This window comes from Ictidomys tridecemlineatus, chromosome 13, assembly GCF_052094955.1.
Source record: "Ictidomys tridecemlineatus isolate mIctTri1 chromosome 13, mIctTri1.hap1, whole genome shotgun sequence".
Classification (NCBI taxonomy): domain Eukaryota; kingdom Metazoa; phylum Chordata; class Mammalia; order Rodentia; family Sciuridae; genus Ictidomys; species Ictidomys tridecemlineatus.
In genome coordinates this window covers 9,529-27,125 of record NC_135489.1, presented here as the reverse complement: position 1 = coordinate 27,125, position 17,597 = coordinate 9,529, and positions in this window count along the sequence as shown.

The window sequence follows — 17,597 nt, the reverse complement described above, 5'->3', positions numbered from 1 at the left end:
TAATAGTAATATGATATCTGTAGGAGCTGGATTTATACCTCAGTGGTAGAGCATTTGCCTTGCACATGTGAGGCACTGGGTTTGATTTTCAGCACCACATAAGATAATAAAATAAAAAAAAGATATTGTGTCCATCTTAAAAAAAAGAACACCTTTTAATTTGTTCAGAGTCAAATCAAATGTGTGAGTCAAACTGGAGCTTAGGAAGGTGTGATTGTTAAAACATCATGACCACTAAAGAGTTGCTAAATACTTTGCCCAGAGACAATAGGAAAGAATACTTGAGTGCATCTCAGGAATTGGCAAAACCACCCCAGTTTCAGGCTCAATGATTTAATTTTTCTTTCTTTTTTTGTACCAGGAATTGAACACAGAGGTACTTAACCACTGAGTCACATCCTCAGCCTTTTAAAATATTTTATTTAGATACAGGATCTCACTGAGTTGCTCAGGGCCTTGCTAAATTGCTGACGCTGACTTTGAACTTGCAATCCTCTTGCCTCAGCCTACTAAGCTGCTGGGATTATATCCAGGCACCATCTTGCCTTGCTCAAAGTTTTAAAAATAAAAATTCCTTTGAGAAGAGACCAGTGAGGCACCATGAATGAAGAGAGGGGTCTAAGAGGTTATTTCACCATGCTTAGCTGCCCAGGCACTCAGCAGTTGCTATAGCCATGGTCTTAGGAGGTTTGTCTACTGCTCGAGATGTCGGCAGATCTTGGTATCAACTACATGGTGCTGTTTTTTTAGGTTTGCAAGACATTGGCATTAGGGGTTCATGGACGCTCCCACTGGGATTTTAAAGGAAAACCTGGAAGGTCAGGAAAAATGTATTAGAGTTGCAATACCAGCAGGCAGTTCCTGAGAGGATGAAGAAAACTATAGTGGGTACTCCTGAGATTAAGAGATGCTAGTAATATGGATCATTTTCCAAGGAAACCCATATGAATTGAACAGACACAAGTCAAGCTAGGCCATGTGGACCGCTATTAACAAAGCCATAGGAATGGAGATGCACAAGTCCTTTGGAGAGAACATCACAATGTTATTTGCCCAATATGCTTGATGTGGAACTACAGATCTTGTTTGCCCAGCTGGATTTTGGTCTTGTTTTGGTCCCATCTCTTCTTTCTATGCCCCTATTTATCACTTGTAGAATGGAAATGTCTAATCCATGCCATTATATATTGGATTATATAGCTTGCTTTGATTCTTATGGGGTCTCATGCTGATTTTTCCTTAAGTTTCAGAAGAGGTTTTGGACTTAGACTTTTGGGGAATACTGGAACTGTTAAGAACATGTGGACTCCTGGATATGAACTCAATGTATTTTGCATCCTGAGATGGACATGAACTTTTGGGGGCCAAGGGCAGAATATTATGGTTTAGATATGAAGTATTACTCTAAAACTCATGTGTGAGAAAAGGTAAGAAAGATTTAAGGGTGAAATTATTTAGTTATTAGAGCCTTAACCTAGTGAGTGCATTAATCCACTGATAGTGTTTAACTGGATGTTAACTGTAGGAAGGTAGTGTGTAGCTGGAGAAGGTGGGTCACTGGGGGCATTTCTTTGGAGTATATATTTGTCTCTGGTGAGCAGAACTCTCTATCTGCTTCCTCTTTGCCATGTTCTGATTTGCTTTTTACCTCTATACCATTTGGGCAAGAGCTGTGGAGTTGGTCTTCTATGGACTGAGACCTGGAAAATATAAGTATCAAATAAAATTTTAATTCTCTAAAAATTGTTCTTGTCAGGAATTTTAGGCACAATGGCAAAAAGCTTACTAAAACAATACTATACTGTCTATAAATAATATAATAGTGGCCCTTTGTCCTCTTATGTCAGTAATATAGCATCTAAAATTAATAGTTACCCTGTGGCATTTAATCATTATGATATAAATACTATAGCATCCGAAACTAAGATAATACCTGCAATGGCCTTTAATACTACTATGATATCCATAATATTGCAAGTAAAACTAATATTATAGCTTCTCTGTGTCCTCTGATATTAATGTAATATCAATAATGTGGTCACAGGGTAGGTATCGTATTACTTTTATAGATCACTGTATGGATATTAATATTAAATGTAAGGAAAAAAGAGACATAGAAGATGTAGAGTCAGAATGACAGAATGGCAGAATGGTCAAGCTGCCAGCTTTATTTATATCAATAGGTTGCATTAGGTCATTGGCATCAGTAATATACTATTGTTTATTGTGTCATTTGGAAGGTTATAGAGTTAGCATCGTTATGCAGCTTATTCCTCAATTACATTCTACAATTACAATATGCAATGTTAGAAGCTTTGTGTAGCTATCAATAAAGTTTGTTGTTTACAGTTACTGTTAGGTGGACAGGTCCAGGAGCATGGAAGCTTGGTGAAACATTTTTATTGTATAACAAGAGTGTTTCTTTATTCCCAGGAGCTGTGTGCCTGAGATCAAGGCCAAAGCTGATAAGACTCCAGCACAAAGCCTTCTAATGCAGGACATTGCTATAGCAGGTAGGCATCCCGTGTCTTTGCACAGAAGTTTTCCTAGCATCCAGGCATTTCTCGACTTGGCACAGAAACTTCCTAGCCACCAAGCATGCCACATTTATGAAGCCATCAGAGACCCCAGTCCCAAACACAGAACCCTTGTGGGCCAAAGGGAAGCTTTAAGGCCAAAGGAAAGCTGTTATATCAGTTTTACATGCTATAATGTGGATATAATATTAGTTTTAAAACTGAAGAGCTGCCTGTGACCTTTTAATACAAACATGTCATCCATACTATGAAATTGTAATGGATATAATAGCTCCCCTGTGAACTTTATAACTAATATGGTATCCGTATTAAGGCATCAAAAATTGACATAGTAGCTGAAATGTGTAATTTAGTGTTAATATTATATCCATACTGTGGACCTAAAACTAATCACATACCTTTTCTGTGGTCTTTCATATTAATACAATATCCATATTATAGCGTCTAAAACTAATATAATAGCTGCCCTGTAGCTTTTAGAACTAATATGATATCCAAATTATAACATTTGCCAAGGATCGTTAATATTAATATGATATTGATAAACTAGCATCTAAAACTAATAAAATATTTGCCTGTGACCTTTAATACTAATATGATATTCACATATACCATCAAAAGCAATACATGAACTTGCCTATGGCCTTAAATATTAATATAATATTCATACTGTGACATAAAAAACTAATATAATAGCTATCCTGTGAATTTTTAAAAATATTGTTTTAGTTGTTGATGGACACAATACGTTTACTTTATTTATGATTCTTAATGTGGTGCTGAGGATTGAACTCAGTGCCTCACATGTGCTAGGCAGGCTCTCTACAAATGAGCCACAACCCCAGACCAACTACCCTGTGACTTTTAATAATAATATAACATCCATAACTTTTAATAATAATATAACCCATAAAACTAATATTGTAAATTCCCTGTGTATTATATTAATATAATCATTATATTATCATTATATTATTATTATTTATTATATCAATATAACATCCTTCCTATAGTATCTAAAACTGAATAGCTCTTCTATGGCCTTTAATACTAATAAAACATCCATACTATAGCTATTAAAAGTGGCATAATAGTTTTCTTGCAGCTTTTAATAGTATACCAACATGATATCCATACACTACCATCTAAATATAACAAAATAGCTTCCCTGGAGTCTTTAATAATAATGTAATATAGTACTACAGCATCTAAAACAAATAGAATAGCTACTATCTTATGGCCTTACATACTATCTGATTTATATTATTAGAGAATACTGACAAAATAGCTGCACTGTGAATCTTTAACACAAACATGTTAGCCACATAATGGCATGTAAAACTGATACAACAGCTGTCCTGTGACCTTTACTACTAACTTTATCCATATGATAGCTTTGAAAATTGATATATCACCTGCCTGTGGATTTAGTGTTAATATTTTATCCTTACTATGGCATCTAAAACTAATTTAATAGGTTTCCTGTGGATTTTAGTACTAATATAATATTAATTATATAGAATCTAAATCTAATGCAATATCTGCCTTGTGATCTTTAATACTAATAAGATATGTATACAATAGAACCTAAAATTAACATTATAAGTGTCCTGTGGCCTTAAATACTGATATGATATTCATATTATAGCATCAAAATTGAATATAGTAACTGCCTGTGTTTTTTAATTCTAATATGATATGCATATTATTGGATCAAAACCTAAGATAATGGATGCCATGAAGCTTTTAATAATAAGATATTCATATTATAGTATGTGAAATGAATAGCTGCACTGCCTCCTTTATTACTAATATAATACTCGTCCTTTAGCATCTAAATCTGATATAATAATTGTCTTGTGGCCTTTATTACTAATATAATATATAATAATATCTAATTACTACTAATATAATATCTATAAAATAGTGTATAACTGCAATGTAATAGCTGCAAAGTGGCTTTTATTATTAACTCAAACTCCATTCTATAACTCCTTAAACTAATAGCTTGTTGTGGCCATTAATATTTATAAAAGAAGTATCCTGTGGCTTCTAGTACTAATATGATAGGTAGCCTTGAATATTAATATAATATCCATATTATGAACTCAAAAAAAATATACTAGCTGCCCTGTGATCTTCAATATTAATATATAAACTCTACTATAGCATATAAAACTAATATCATAGCTGCTTTGTGGTCTTTAAGATGATATCCAAAGTATATCATTAGAAGCTTACATAATTGTTGCCCTTTGGCATTTAATATTAATAGTATATCCATAACAGAACATCTAGAACTAATATACCTTTAATACTAATACTGTATTTCCATTGGTATTAAAGATCACATTATGTATGTTATATTAATATTGAAGGCCACAGTTCAGCTATTCTATTGGTATTAAATGTGACTGGGTGGGTGTGTATATACTAATATTTATGACCTCTAATACTTACATAAAATCCAAAATATAGCATTGGAAACAGACATAATAGTTTCCCTATGGCCTTTAATACTAATATAATGTACATATCAGAGTATCTAAAACTGATATAATGACTACCCTGTGCCTTTAGCATTAATATGATATTCACGCTATATCATTTAAAGGTAATGTAATAGCTGCTCAGTGTTTTCCAATACTAACATGATATTCACATCATATCATCTAAAACCGACATAACCACTGCCTTGTGCCTTGAATACTAATACAATATTCATGCTATACCCAATAAAATAATGGCTACCCTTCAGCCTTTCATAATAATATGATGTGAGGATATTAGTATCTAAAATCGATAATAGCTGCACCATGGCCTTTAATATTGATATAACATCCATACTTGGCTTATGAAACTAAAATAATAGCTGTCCTTTGTTCTTTTAATACAAACACAGAATCCATACTGTAGTATGTAAAATTGATATAAGAAATAATAGCTGCTTTGTGGCCTTTATAACTAATATGATTTCCATACTATAGTATCTAAAATTAATATAATTGCTGCTCTGAAGAATTTAAGATTAAAACAACGTGCAAACTGTAGCACCTAAAACTACTTGCTGTCCTGTGTACTTTAACACCAATATGGTATCCCATATTATAGAATCAAATATTATACATTAAGTGTACTGTGATTTTAATAGTTATATATTCATACTGTAGCAACTAAAGCTGATATAATATATGCCCTGTGATGTTGAATAATTATGCCATAGCCATGCTGTCCATACTAAAGTCTCTTAAACTAATATAATGGTGAGTCTCTGGCCTTTAATACTTGTAAAAACATGTACACTTTAGCATGTCAAAGTGTTCAAACAGCTGCTCTGTGGCCTTTAATATTAATGTAATATCCATATTACAGAATCTAAGGCTAATAAGATAGATGAACTTTTTGTGAAATATATATGTATATATTATATATTAACATATAATAATATAGTAATATATTGATGTATTTATTAATATGTTAATATATTTTATATATTAATTAAAGGTTAATATAACATTAACCTTTTAATGTGAAATATATATATATATATATATATATATTTTTTTTTTCAGTCTCTGAAACAAATGTAATATATTCTCTGAGTCCTTATTACTAATATCCACAGTGCAGCATCTGACATCTGATATATTAGTTGCACTATGGCCATTAATATTAATATGATATCCATGCTACAGCATCAAAAGTTTAAAAAAAGTTGACTTTTGGGCTTCAATACTAACATAATATGTATACTATAGTATCTTAAACTACTATGAGAGCCATCCTGTTGCCTTTACTACTATATCCATAATCTGGCTTCTAAAACTGATGTAATAGCAGCCCTAAGTCCTTTAGTATTAATGTAACATATTTCCTACATCAAAACTTGAAAAATAGCTACCCTGAAACTTCAGTATTACTATAATATCCATACTATTGCATCTAAAACTGCCCTGTGTACTGTGTACTGTAGCATCTAAAACAGATGTAACAGTTTTCCAGTTGCCTTTGGTATTAATATAACATTCATACTAGTGCATCTGCAACAAATTTAGGAGCTGTCCTGTCTTTTAATAATATTTTATTCATACTATAGCATCAGAACTGATATTATAGTTGCTCTATGGTCTTTCATATTAATGTGATAATCATACTCTTGCATTGAAAACCGATACCATAACTATCCTCTAGCTTTTAATTTAATGTGATATATATCATTTAAAATCAATATAGTAGCTGCCCTGTGGCATTTAATACTAACATCATATTCATATTGTAGCATCAAAAATGGATGTAAGAGCTGTTCTGTGGTCTTTTATACTAATATGATATCCATAGTGTAACATATAACACTAGCATACCAGCTGTTCATTTGTCCTTATTAGTAGCATGTTATCCACATGTGGCATCTAAAGCTAATAAAATAGCTTCCCTGTAGCCTTAAAGACTATTATGATATCCACACTATAGCTTCTAAAGCTAATATATTATCTTCCTTGTGGCCCTTAATGCTTATATAATATACATATTACAGCCTCTAAAGCCAATGTGATAAACATCCTTTGGCTTTTAATATTAATATAATATCCATACTTTGGTCACAAGACTGAAATAATAACTGCCCTGTGGTCTTTAATATTAACATAATATGCATAATTTGGCCTCTAAAACTAAGATATTAGCTGCCCTGTGGTCTCTAATATTAATATAATACATATACTGTGGCCTATTTTATAATATAATGGCTGTCCTGTGACCTCTAGGACAAATATGATATCTATAACATAGTATTCAAAACTAACAAAATAGCTGGCCTATAGTGATTATAATAAATATATTACATGTATTATAGATTCCAAAAGTAATACAATTGCTGACCTCTGGAACTTTGTACTAATATGATATCTATTCTGTACAATCTAAAACTAATATAATTGCAACAATGTGGCTTTTTATATTAATATAATATCCATACTAAAGTATATAGCTTTCCGGTGGCAATTATAATTTATACAATATAGGTATTATACATTTTAAAACTAATGTAACAGGTGCTCTTTGACTTTACTTTTAATATCCATACTATAGCATCTAAAATTCATATAATGACTGACCTGTGACCATTAGTACTAACATGATATCAATACAACAGCATTGAAACTGATATATTAATGTTCTGTAGCTTTTAATATTAACCTAACACCTTTAATATAGCATTTAATGCTCATATGATAGTTGCCCCATGGCCTCTAATATTAATATGATATAGATACTATAGGAACTAATTAATTTAATAACTGACCTGTTTCCTTTTTTATTAATATAGTACCTGTACTGTGACCTCAAAAAGTAATTTAATTCCTATTCTATGTCATTTAACATTAATATAGTAGCCATAGTGTTGCCTTTAGAAATAATGTAATAAATTCATTTCTTGCTTGCATAATACACACAATATAGTATCTAAAATTAATACATAGCTGCACTGAGGCCTTGAATACTCATGTAATATCAATACTGTGGCATCATCAATTAACTATTTGCCCTACAATCAATATTACTTGCTCTGTGGCAAGTAATATAAATATGATATTCATTGTATGCTATCTAAAATTAATTTAATAGCTACTGTGTTTTCTTTACTATTACTGTGACATCCTACTAGAGTATATAAAACTAAATAATAATTGGTGCACTTTGGCCTTTAGGATAGTGTAGCTTCTGATACTAATATATTAACTACCCTGTGGTCTTTAATGTTAACATTGGAAATTACAAAATATCCTTGGCTTTTAATTCCAGCATCTGAAATATAATATAATAGCTGCTCTGTGGTCTTTCATTTTGATATAATAGTCATAGTTTCTAAACCGGATATAATAAGTGGCTTGTGACATTTAATAATAATGTGATACCATATAGTAGCATGCAAAACTGATATATGCCTTGTGACTTTTATACTAATGTAACATCTTTATTTTTTTTAATTTTTTTTTAAATATTTATTTTTTTAGGTGTAGATGGACACACATGCCTTTATTTTTTAAAGAGAGAGAGAATTTTTTATTATTTATTTTTTAATTTATTTTTTTAGAGAGAGAGACAGAGAGAGAGAGAGAGAGAGAGAATTTTAATATTTATTTTTTAGTTCTCGGCGGACACAACATCTTTGTTGGTATGTGGTGCTGAGGATCGAACTCGGGCCGCACGCATGCCAGGCGAGCGCACTACCTCTTAAGCCACATCCCCAGCCCCATGTAACATCTTTAGTATGATATCTAATACAACTTGGGCCAGCAACAGAGACCGGGAGGTGCTTTCCAGGGAACCCCAGCTCGGAATGAGGGACTCCAAAGTGCCACCAGGAAAGACACCCTGCCCTTGAGGCTCAGGGGGGGTGAGAGGACGGGCACACATGCACAATAGTAGACGCTCCCCACCCTCTGCCACACCACTATTCTTGCTATTCTTCATCTGCTCTTCCTGTGCACAACATTAGCTCAAGAGGATGCCGAGATCTGCCTTCTGACCATCATGAGCACCTCCACCAAGGTGAGTGCAGGCTTCCAACTTGCTGGGTCCTCTAAGAGCAGGCAGGCCAGGAATAAGGGTTGGAAATAGGGTTAAGGTAAGAGTAAAGGTTAGGGTTAAAATTTAGGAGTAAGAGGTTAGGGGTTAGAGGTTAGGAGTAAGAAGTTAGAATTTACAGTTTAGGGTTAAGGTGTAGAGTTTAGGTTTAGGGTTTAGGGTTGGGGTTAGGGTTAGGGTTAGGGTTAGTTAGGGTTAGGGTTGGGGTTAGGGTTAGAATTAGTTAGGGTTAGGGGTAGGATTAGGTTTAGGGTTAGGTTTAGGGTTAGGGTTAGGATTAGGGTTTAGGGTTCAGGGTTTAGGGTTAAGGTTTAGGGTTTAGGGTTTAGAGTTTAGGGTTTAGGGTTTAGGGTTTAGGGGTTAGGGTTAGGGTTATGGTTAGGGCTAGGGCTAGGGCTAGGGCTAGGGCTAGGGCTATTGATGTATTGTCATAGGTACCCTCACCTAGTGAGTACTTGAATATCTTTACAGTGCCTTTTCCCCATCATGGGAATACTAACCTAGTAATGTACTGTCATAGGTACTCTCACCTGGTGTGTACTTGAACATCTTTACTGTGCCTTTTCCCCATCATGGGAATACTAACCTAGATGATATACTGTCATACGTACCCTCAACTGGTGTGTACTTGAACATCATTACTGTGCCTTTTCCCCATCATAGCATGGAATACTAACCTAGTGATGTACTCTCATAGGTACCCTCACCTGGTGAGTACTTGAATATCTTTACTGTGCCTTTTCCTTATCATAGCATGGGAATACTAACCTAGTGATGTACTGTCATAGGTACCCTCACCTGGTGAGTACTTGAATATCTTTACTGTGCCTTTTCCCTACCATAGCATGGGAATACTAACCTAGTGATGTACTGTCATAGGTACTCTTACCTGGTGTGACTTGAACATCTTTACTGTGCCTTTTCCCCATCATAGCATGGGAATACGAACCTAGTGATGTACTTCATAGGTACTCTCACCTGGTGAGTACTTGAATATCTTTACTGTGCCTTTTCCCCATCATGGGAATACTAACCTAGTGATGTACTGTCATAGGTACCCTCACCAGGTGTGTACTTGAATATCTTTACTGTGCCTTTTCCCCATCATAGCATGGGAATACTAACCTAGTGATGTACTGTCATAGGTACTCTTACCTGGTGTGTACTTGAACATCTTTACTGTGCCTATTCCCCATCATAGCATAGGAATACTAACCTAGTGATGTACTTCATAGGTACTCTCACCTGGTGTGTACTTGAACATCTTAACTGTGCCTTTACCCCATCATAGCATGGGAATACTAACCTAGTAATGTACTGTCATAGGTACTCTCACCTGGTGTGTACTTGAACATCTTTACTGTGCCTTTCCCCATCATAGCATGGTAATACTAACCTTGATGATGTACTGTCATAGGTACCCTCACCTGGTGTGTACTTGAACATCTTTAGTGTGCCTTTTCCTCATCATAGCATGGGAATACTAACCTAGATGATGTACTATCATAGGTACTCTCACCTGGTGTGTACTTGAATATCTTTACTGTGCCTTTTCCCCATCATGGGAATACTATCGTAATGTTGTACTGTCATAGGTACTCTGACCTGGTGTGTACTTAAACATCTTTACTGTGCCTTTCCCCATCATAGCATGGGAATACTAACCTAGATGATGTACTCTCATAGGTACCCTCACCTGGTGTGTACTTAAACATCATTACTGTGCCTTTTCCCCATCATAGCATGGGAATACTCACCTAGTGATGTACTGTCATAGGTACCCTCACCTGGTGAGTACTTGAATATCATTACTGTGCCTTTGCTCCATAATAGCATGGGAATACTAACCTAGAGATGTACTGTCATAGGTACCCTCACCTGGTGAGTACTTGAATATCTTTACTATGCCTTTTCCCCATCATGGGAATACTAACCTAGTCATGTACTGTCATAGGTACCCTCACCAGGTGTGTACTTGAATATTTTTACTGTGCCTTTTCCCCATCATAGCATGGGAATACTAACCTAGTGATGTACTGTCATAGGTACTCTTACCTGGTGTGTACTTGAACATCTTTACTGTGCCTTTTCCCCATCATGGGAATACTAACCTAGAGATGTACTGTCATAGGTACTCTCACCTGGTGTGTACTTGAACATCTTTACTGTGCCTTTTCCCCATCATAGCATGGGAATACTAACCTAGTGATGTATTGTCATAGGTACCCTCACTTAGTACTTGAATATCTTTACTGTGCCTTTTCCCCATCATGGGAATACATACCTAGTGATGTATTGTTATAGGTACCCTCACCTGGTGTGTACTTGAACATCTTTACTGTGCCTTTTCCCCATCATAGCATAAGAATACTAACCTAGTGATGTACTTCATAGGTACTCTCATGTGGTGTGTACTTGAACATCTTTACTGTGCCTTTTCCCTATCATAGCATGGGAATACTAACCTAGTAATGTACTGTCATAGGTACTCTCACCTGGTGTGTACTTGAACATCTTTACTGTGTCTTTTCCCATCATAGCATGGGAATACTAACCTAAATGATGTACTGTCATAGGTACCCTCATCCGGTGTGTACTTGAACATCTTTACTGTGCCTTTTCCCCATCATAGGATGGGAATACTAACCTAGTGATGTACTGTCATAGGTACTCTCACCTGGCGAGTACTTGAACATCTTTACTGTGCCTTTTACCCATCATAGCATGGGAATACTAACCTAGTGATGTACTGTCATACGTACCCTCACCTGGTGTGTACTAGATCGTCTTTACTGTGCCTTTTCCCCATCATGGGAATACTAACCTAGATGATGTACTGTCATAGGTATCCTCACCTGGTGTGTACTTGAACATCTTTACTGTGCCTTTTCCCCATCATGGGAATACTAACCTAGTGATGTACTGTCATAGGTACCCTCACCTGGTGTGTACTTGAACATCTTTACTGTGCCGTTTCCCCATCATGGGAATACTAACCTAGAGATGTACTGTCATAGGTACTCTCACCTGGTGTGTACTTGAACATCTTTACTGTGCCTTTACCATCATAGCATGGGAATACTAACCTAGATGATGTACTGTCAGAGGTACTCTCACGTGGTGTGTATTTGAATATCTTTAGTGTGCCTTTTCCCCATCATAGCATGGGAATACTAACCCAGTGATGTACTGTCATAGGTACCCTCACCTGGTGTGTAATTGAACATCTTTACTGTGCCTTTCTCCATCATAGCATGGGAATACTAACCTAGATGATGTATTGTCATAGGTACTCTCACTTGGTGTGTACATGAACATCTTTACTGTTCCTTTTCCCCATCATACCTTGGAAATCTAACCTAGTGATATATTGTAATAGGTACCCTCACCTAGTGAGTACTTGAATATCTTTACTGTGCCTTTTCCTCATCATGGGAATACTAACTAGTAATGTACTGTCATAGGTACTCTCACCTGGTGTGTACTTGAACATCTTTACTGTGCCTTTTCCCCATCATGGGAATACTAACCTAAATGATGTACTGTCATAGGTACCCTCACCTGGTGTGAACTTGAACATCTTTACTGTGCCTTTTCCTCATCATAGCATGGGAATACTAACCTAGTGATGTACTGTCATAGTTACCCTCACCTGGTGAGTACTTGAATATCTTTACTGTGCCTTTTCCCCATCATGGGAATACTAACCTGGTGATGTACTGTCATAGGTACCCTCACCACGTGTGTACTTGAACATCTTTACTGTGCCGTTTCCCCATCATAGCATGGGAATACTAACCTAGATGATGTACTGTCATAGGTACCCTCACCTGGTGTGTACTTGAACATCTTTACTGTGCCTTTTCCCCATCATGGGAATACTACCCTAGTGATGTACTGTCATAGGTACCCTCACCTGGTGTGTATTTGAACATCTTTACTGTGCCTTTTCCCCATCATAGCATGGGAATACTAACCCAGTGATGTACTATCTTAGGTCCTCTCACCTGGTGTGTACTTGAATATCTTTACTGTGCCTTTTCCCCATCATGGGAATACTATCGTAATGTTGTACTGTCATAGGTACTCTGACCTGGTGTGTACTTAAACATCTTTACTGTGCCTTTCCCCATCATAGCATGGGAATACTAACCTAGATGATGTACTCTCATAGGTACCCTCACCTGGTGTGTACTTAAACATCATTACTGTGCCTTTTCCCCATCATAGCATGGGAATACTCACCTAGTGATGTACTGTCATAGGTACCCTCACCTGGTGAGTACTTGAATATCATTACTGTGCCTTTGCTCCATAATAGCATGGGAATACTAACCTAGAGATGTACTGTCATAGGTACCCTCACCTGGTGAGTACTTGAATATCTTTACTATGCCTTTTCCCCATCATGGGAATACTAACCTAGTCATGTACTGTCATAGGTACCCTCACCAGGTGTGTACTTGAATATTTTTACTGTGCCTTTTCCCCATCATAGCATGGGAATACTAACCTAGTGATGTACTGTCATAGGTACTCTTACCTGGTGTGTACTTGAACATCTTTACTGTGCCTTTTCCCCATCATGGGAATACTAACCTAGAGATGTACTGTCATAGGTACTCTCACCTGGTGTGTACTTGAACATCTTTACTGTGCCTTTTCCCCATCATAGCATGGGAATACTAACCTAGTGATGTATTGTCATAGGTACCCTCACTTAGTACTTGAATATCTTTACTGTGCCTTTTCCCCATCATGGGAATACATACCTAGTGATGTATTGTTATAGGTACCCTCACCTGGTGTGTACTTGAACATCTTTACTGTGCCTTTTCCCCATCATAGCATAAGAATACTAACCTAGTGATGTACTTCATAGGTACTCTCATGTGGTGTGTACTTGAACATCTTTACTGTGCCTTTTCCCTATCATAGCATGGGAATACTAACCTAGTAATGTACTGTCATAGGTACTCTCACCTGGTGTGTACTTGAACATCTTTACTGTGTCTTTTCCCATCATAGCATGGGAATACTAACCTAAATGATGTACTGTCATAGGTACCCTCATCCGGTGTGTACTTGAACATCTTTACTGTGCCTTTTCCCCATCATAGGATGGGAATACTAACCTAGTGATGTACTGTCATAGGTACTCTCACCTGGCGAGTACTTGAACATCTTTACTGTGCCTTTTACCCATCATAGCATGGGAATACTAACCTAGTGATGTACTGTCATACGTACCCTCACCTGGTGTGTACTAGATCGTCTTTACTGTGCCTTTTCCCCATCATGGGAATACTAACCTAGATGATGTACTGTCATAGGTATCCTCACCTGGTGTGTACTTGAACATCTTTACTGTGCCTTTTCCCCATCATGGGAATACTAACCTAGTGATGTACTGTCATAGGTACCCTCACCTGGTGTGTACTTGAACATCTTTACTGTGCCGTTTCCCCATCATGGGAATACTAACCTAGAGATGTACTGTCATAGGTACTCTCACCTGGTGTGTACTTGAACATCTTTACTGTGCCTTTACCATCATAGCATGGGAATACTAACCTAGATGATGTACTGTCAGAGGTACTCTCACGTGGTGTGTATTTGAATATCTTTAGTGTGCCTTTTCCCCATCATAGCATGGGAATACTAACCCAGTGATGTACTGTCATAGGTACCCTCACCTGGTGTGTAATTGAACATCTTTACTGTGCCTTTCTCCATCATAGCATGGGAATACTAACCTAGATGATGTATTGTCATAGGTACTCTCACTTGGTGTGTACATGAACATCTTTACTGTTCCTTTTCCCCATCATACCTTGGAAATCTAACCTAGTGATATATTGTAATAGGTACCCTCACCTAGTGAGTACTTGAATATCTTTACTGTGCCTTTTCCTCATCATGGGAATACTAACTAGTAATGTACTGTCATAGGTACTCTCACCTGGTGTGTACTTGAACATCTTTACTGTGCCTTTTCCCCATCATGGGAATACTAACCTAAATGATGTACTGTCATAGGTACCCTCACCTGGTGTGAACTTGAACATCTTTACTGTGCCTTTTCCTCATCATAGCATGGGAATACTAACCTAGTGATGTACTGTCATAGTTACCCTCACCTGGTGAGTACTTGAATATCTTTACTGTGCCTTTTCCCCATCATGGGAATACTAACCTGGTGATGTACTGTCATAGGTACCCTCACCACGTGTGTACTTGAACATCTTTACTGTGCCGTTTCCCCATCATAGCATGGGAATACTAACCTAGATGATGTACTGTCATAGGTACCCTCACCTGGTGTGTACTTGAACATCTTTACTGTGCCTTTTCCCCATCATGGGAATACTAACCTAGTGATGTACTGTCATAGGTACCCTCACCTGGTGTGTATTTGAACATCTTTACTGTGCCTTTTCCCCATCATAGCATGGGAATACTAACCCAGTGATGTACTATCTTAGGTCCTCTCACCTGGTGTGTACTTGAATATCTTTACTGTGCCTTTTCCCCATCATGGGAATACTACCCTAGTGATGTGCTGTCATAGGAACTCTCGCCTGGTGTGTACTTGAACATCTTTACTGTGCCTTTTCCCTATCATAGCATGGGAATACTAACCTAGTGATGTATTTTCATAGATATCCTCACCTAGTGAGTACTTGAATATCTTTACTGTGCCTTTTCCCCATCATGGGAATACTAACCTAGTGATGTACTGTCATACGTACCCTCACCTGGTGTGTACTAGATCATGTTTACTGTGCCTTTTCCACATCATAGCATGGAAATACTAACCTAGTGATGTACTGTCATAGGTACCCTCACCTGGTGTGTACTTGAACATCTTTGCTGTGCCTTTTCCCCATCATGGGAATACTAACCTAGTGATGTACTGTGATTGCTACTCTCACCTGGTGAGTACTTGAACATCTTTACTGTGCATTTTCCCCATCATAGAATGGGAATACTAACCTTGTAATGTACTGTCATAGGTACTCTGACCTGGTGTGTACTTAAACATCTTTACTGTGCCTTTCCCCATCATAGCATGGGAACACTAACCTAGATGATGTACTGTCATAGGTACCCTCACCTGGTGTGTACTTGAACAACTTTACTGTGCCTTTTCCCCATCATAGCATGGGAACACTAACCTAGATGATGTACTATCATAGGTACTCTCACCAGGTGTGTACTTGAATATCTTTACTGTGCCTTTCCCCCATCATGGGAATACTACCCTAGCGATGTACTGTCATAGGTACTCTCACCTGGTGTGTACTTGAACATCTTTACTGTGCCTTTTCCCCATAATGGGAATACTAACCTAGTGATGTACTGTCATAGGTACTCTTACCTGGTGTGTACTTGAACATCTTTACTGTGCCTTTTCCCCATAATGGGAATACTAACCTAGTGATGTACTGTCATAGGTACCCTCACCTGGTGTGTACTTGAACAACTTTACTGTGCCTTTTCCCCATCATAGCATGGGAACACTAACCTAGATGATGTACTATCATAGGTACTCTCACCAGGTGTGTACTTGAATATCTTTACTGTGCCTTTCCCCCATCATGGGAATACTACCCTAGCGATGTACTGTCATAGGTACTCTCACCTGGTGTGTACTTGAACATCTTTACTGTGCCTTTTCCCCATAATGGGAATACTAACCTAGTGATGTACTGTCATAGGTACTCTTACCTGGTGTGTTCTTGAACATCTTTACTGTGCCTTTTCCCCATAATGGGAATACTAACCTAGTGATGTACTGTCATAGGTACCCTCACCTGGTGTGTACTTGAACAACTTTACTGTGCCTTTTCCCCATCATAGCATGGGAACACTAACCTAGATGATGTACTATCATAGGTACTCTCACCAGGTGTGTACTTGAATATCTTTACTGTGCCTTTCCCCCATCATGGGAATACTACCCTAGCGATGTACTGTCATAGGTACTCTTACCTGGTGTGTACTTGAACATCTTTACTGTGCCTTTTCCCCATAATGGGAATACTAACCTAGTGATGTACTGTCATAGGTACTCTTACCTGGTGTGTACTTGAACATCTTTACTGTGCCTTTTTTTCATCATGGGAATACTAACCTAGTGATGTACTGTCATAGGTACTATCACCTGGTGTGTACTTGAACATCTTTACTGTGCCTTTTCCCCATCAAAGGAATACAAACCTAGTGATGTATTGTCATAGGTACCCTCACCTGGTTAGAACTTAAACATCTTTACTGTGCCTTTTCCCCATCATAACATGGGAATACTAACCTAGTCATGTACTGTAATAGGTACCCTCACCTGGTGTGTACTTGAACATCTTTACTGTGTCGTTTCCCCATCATAGCATGGGAATACTAACCTAGATGATGTACTATCATAGGTATTCTCACCTGGTGTGTACTTGAATATCTTTACTGTGCCTTTTC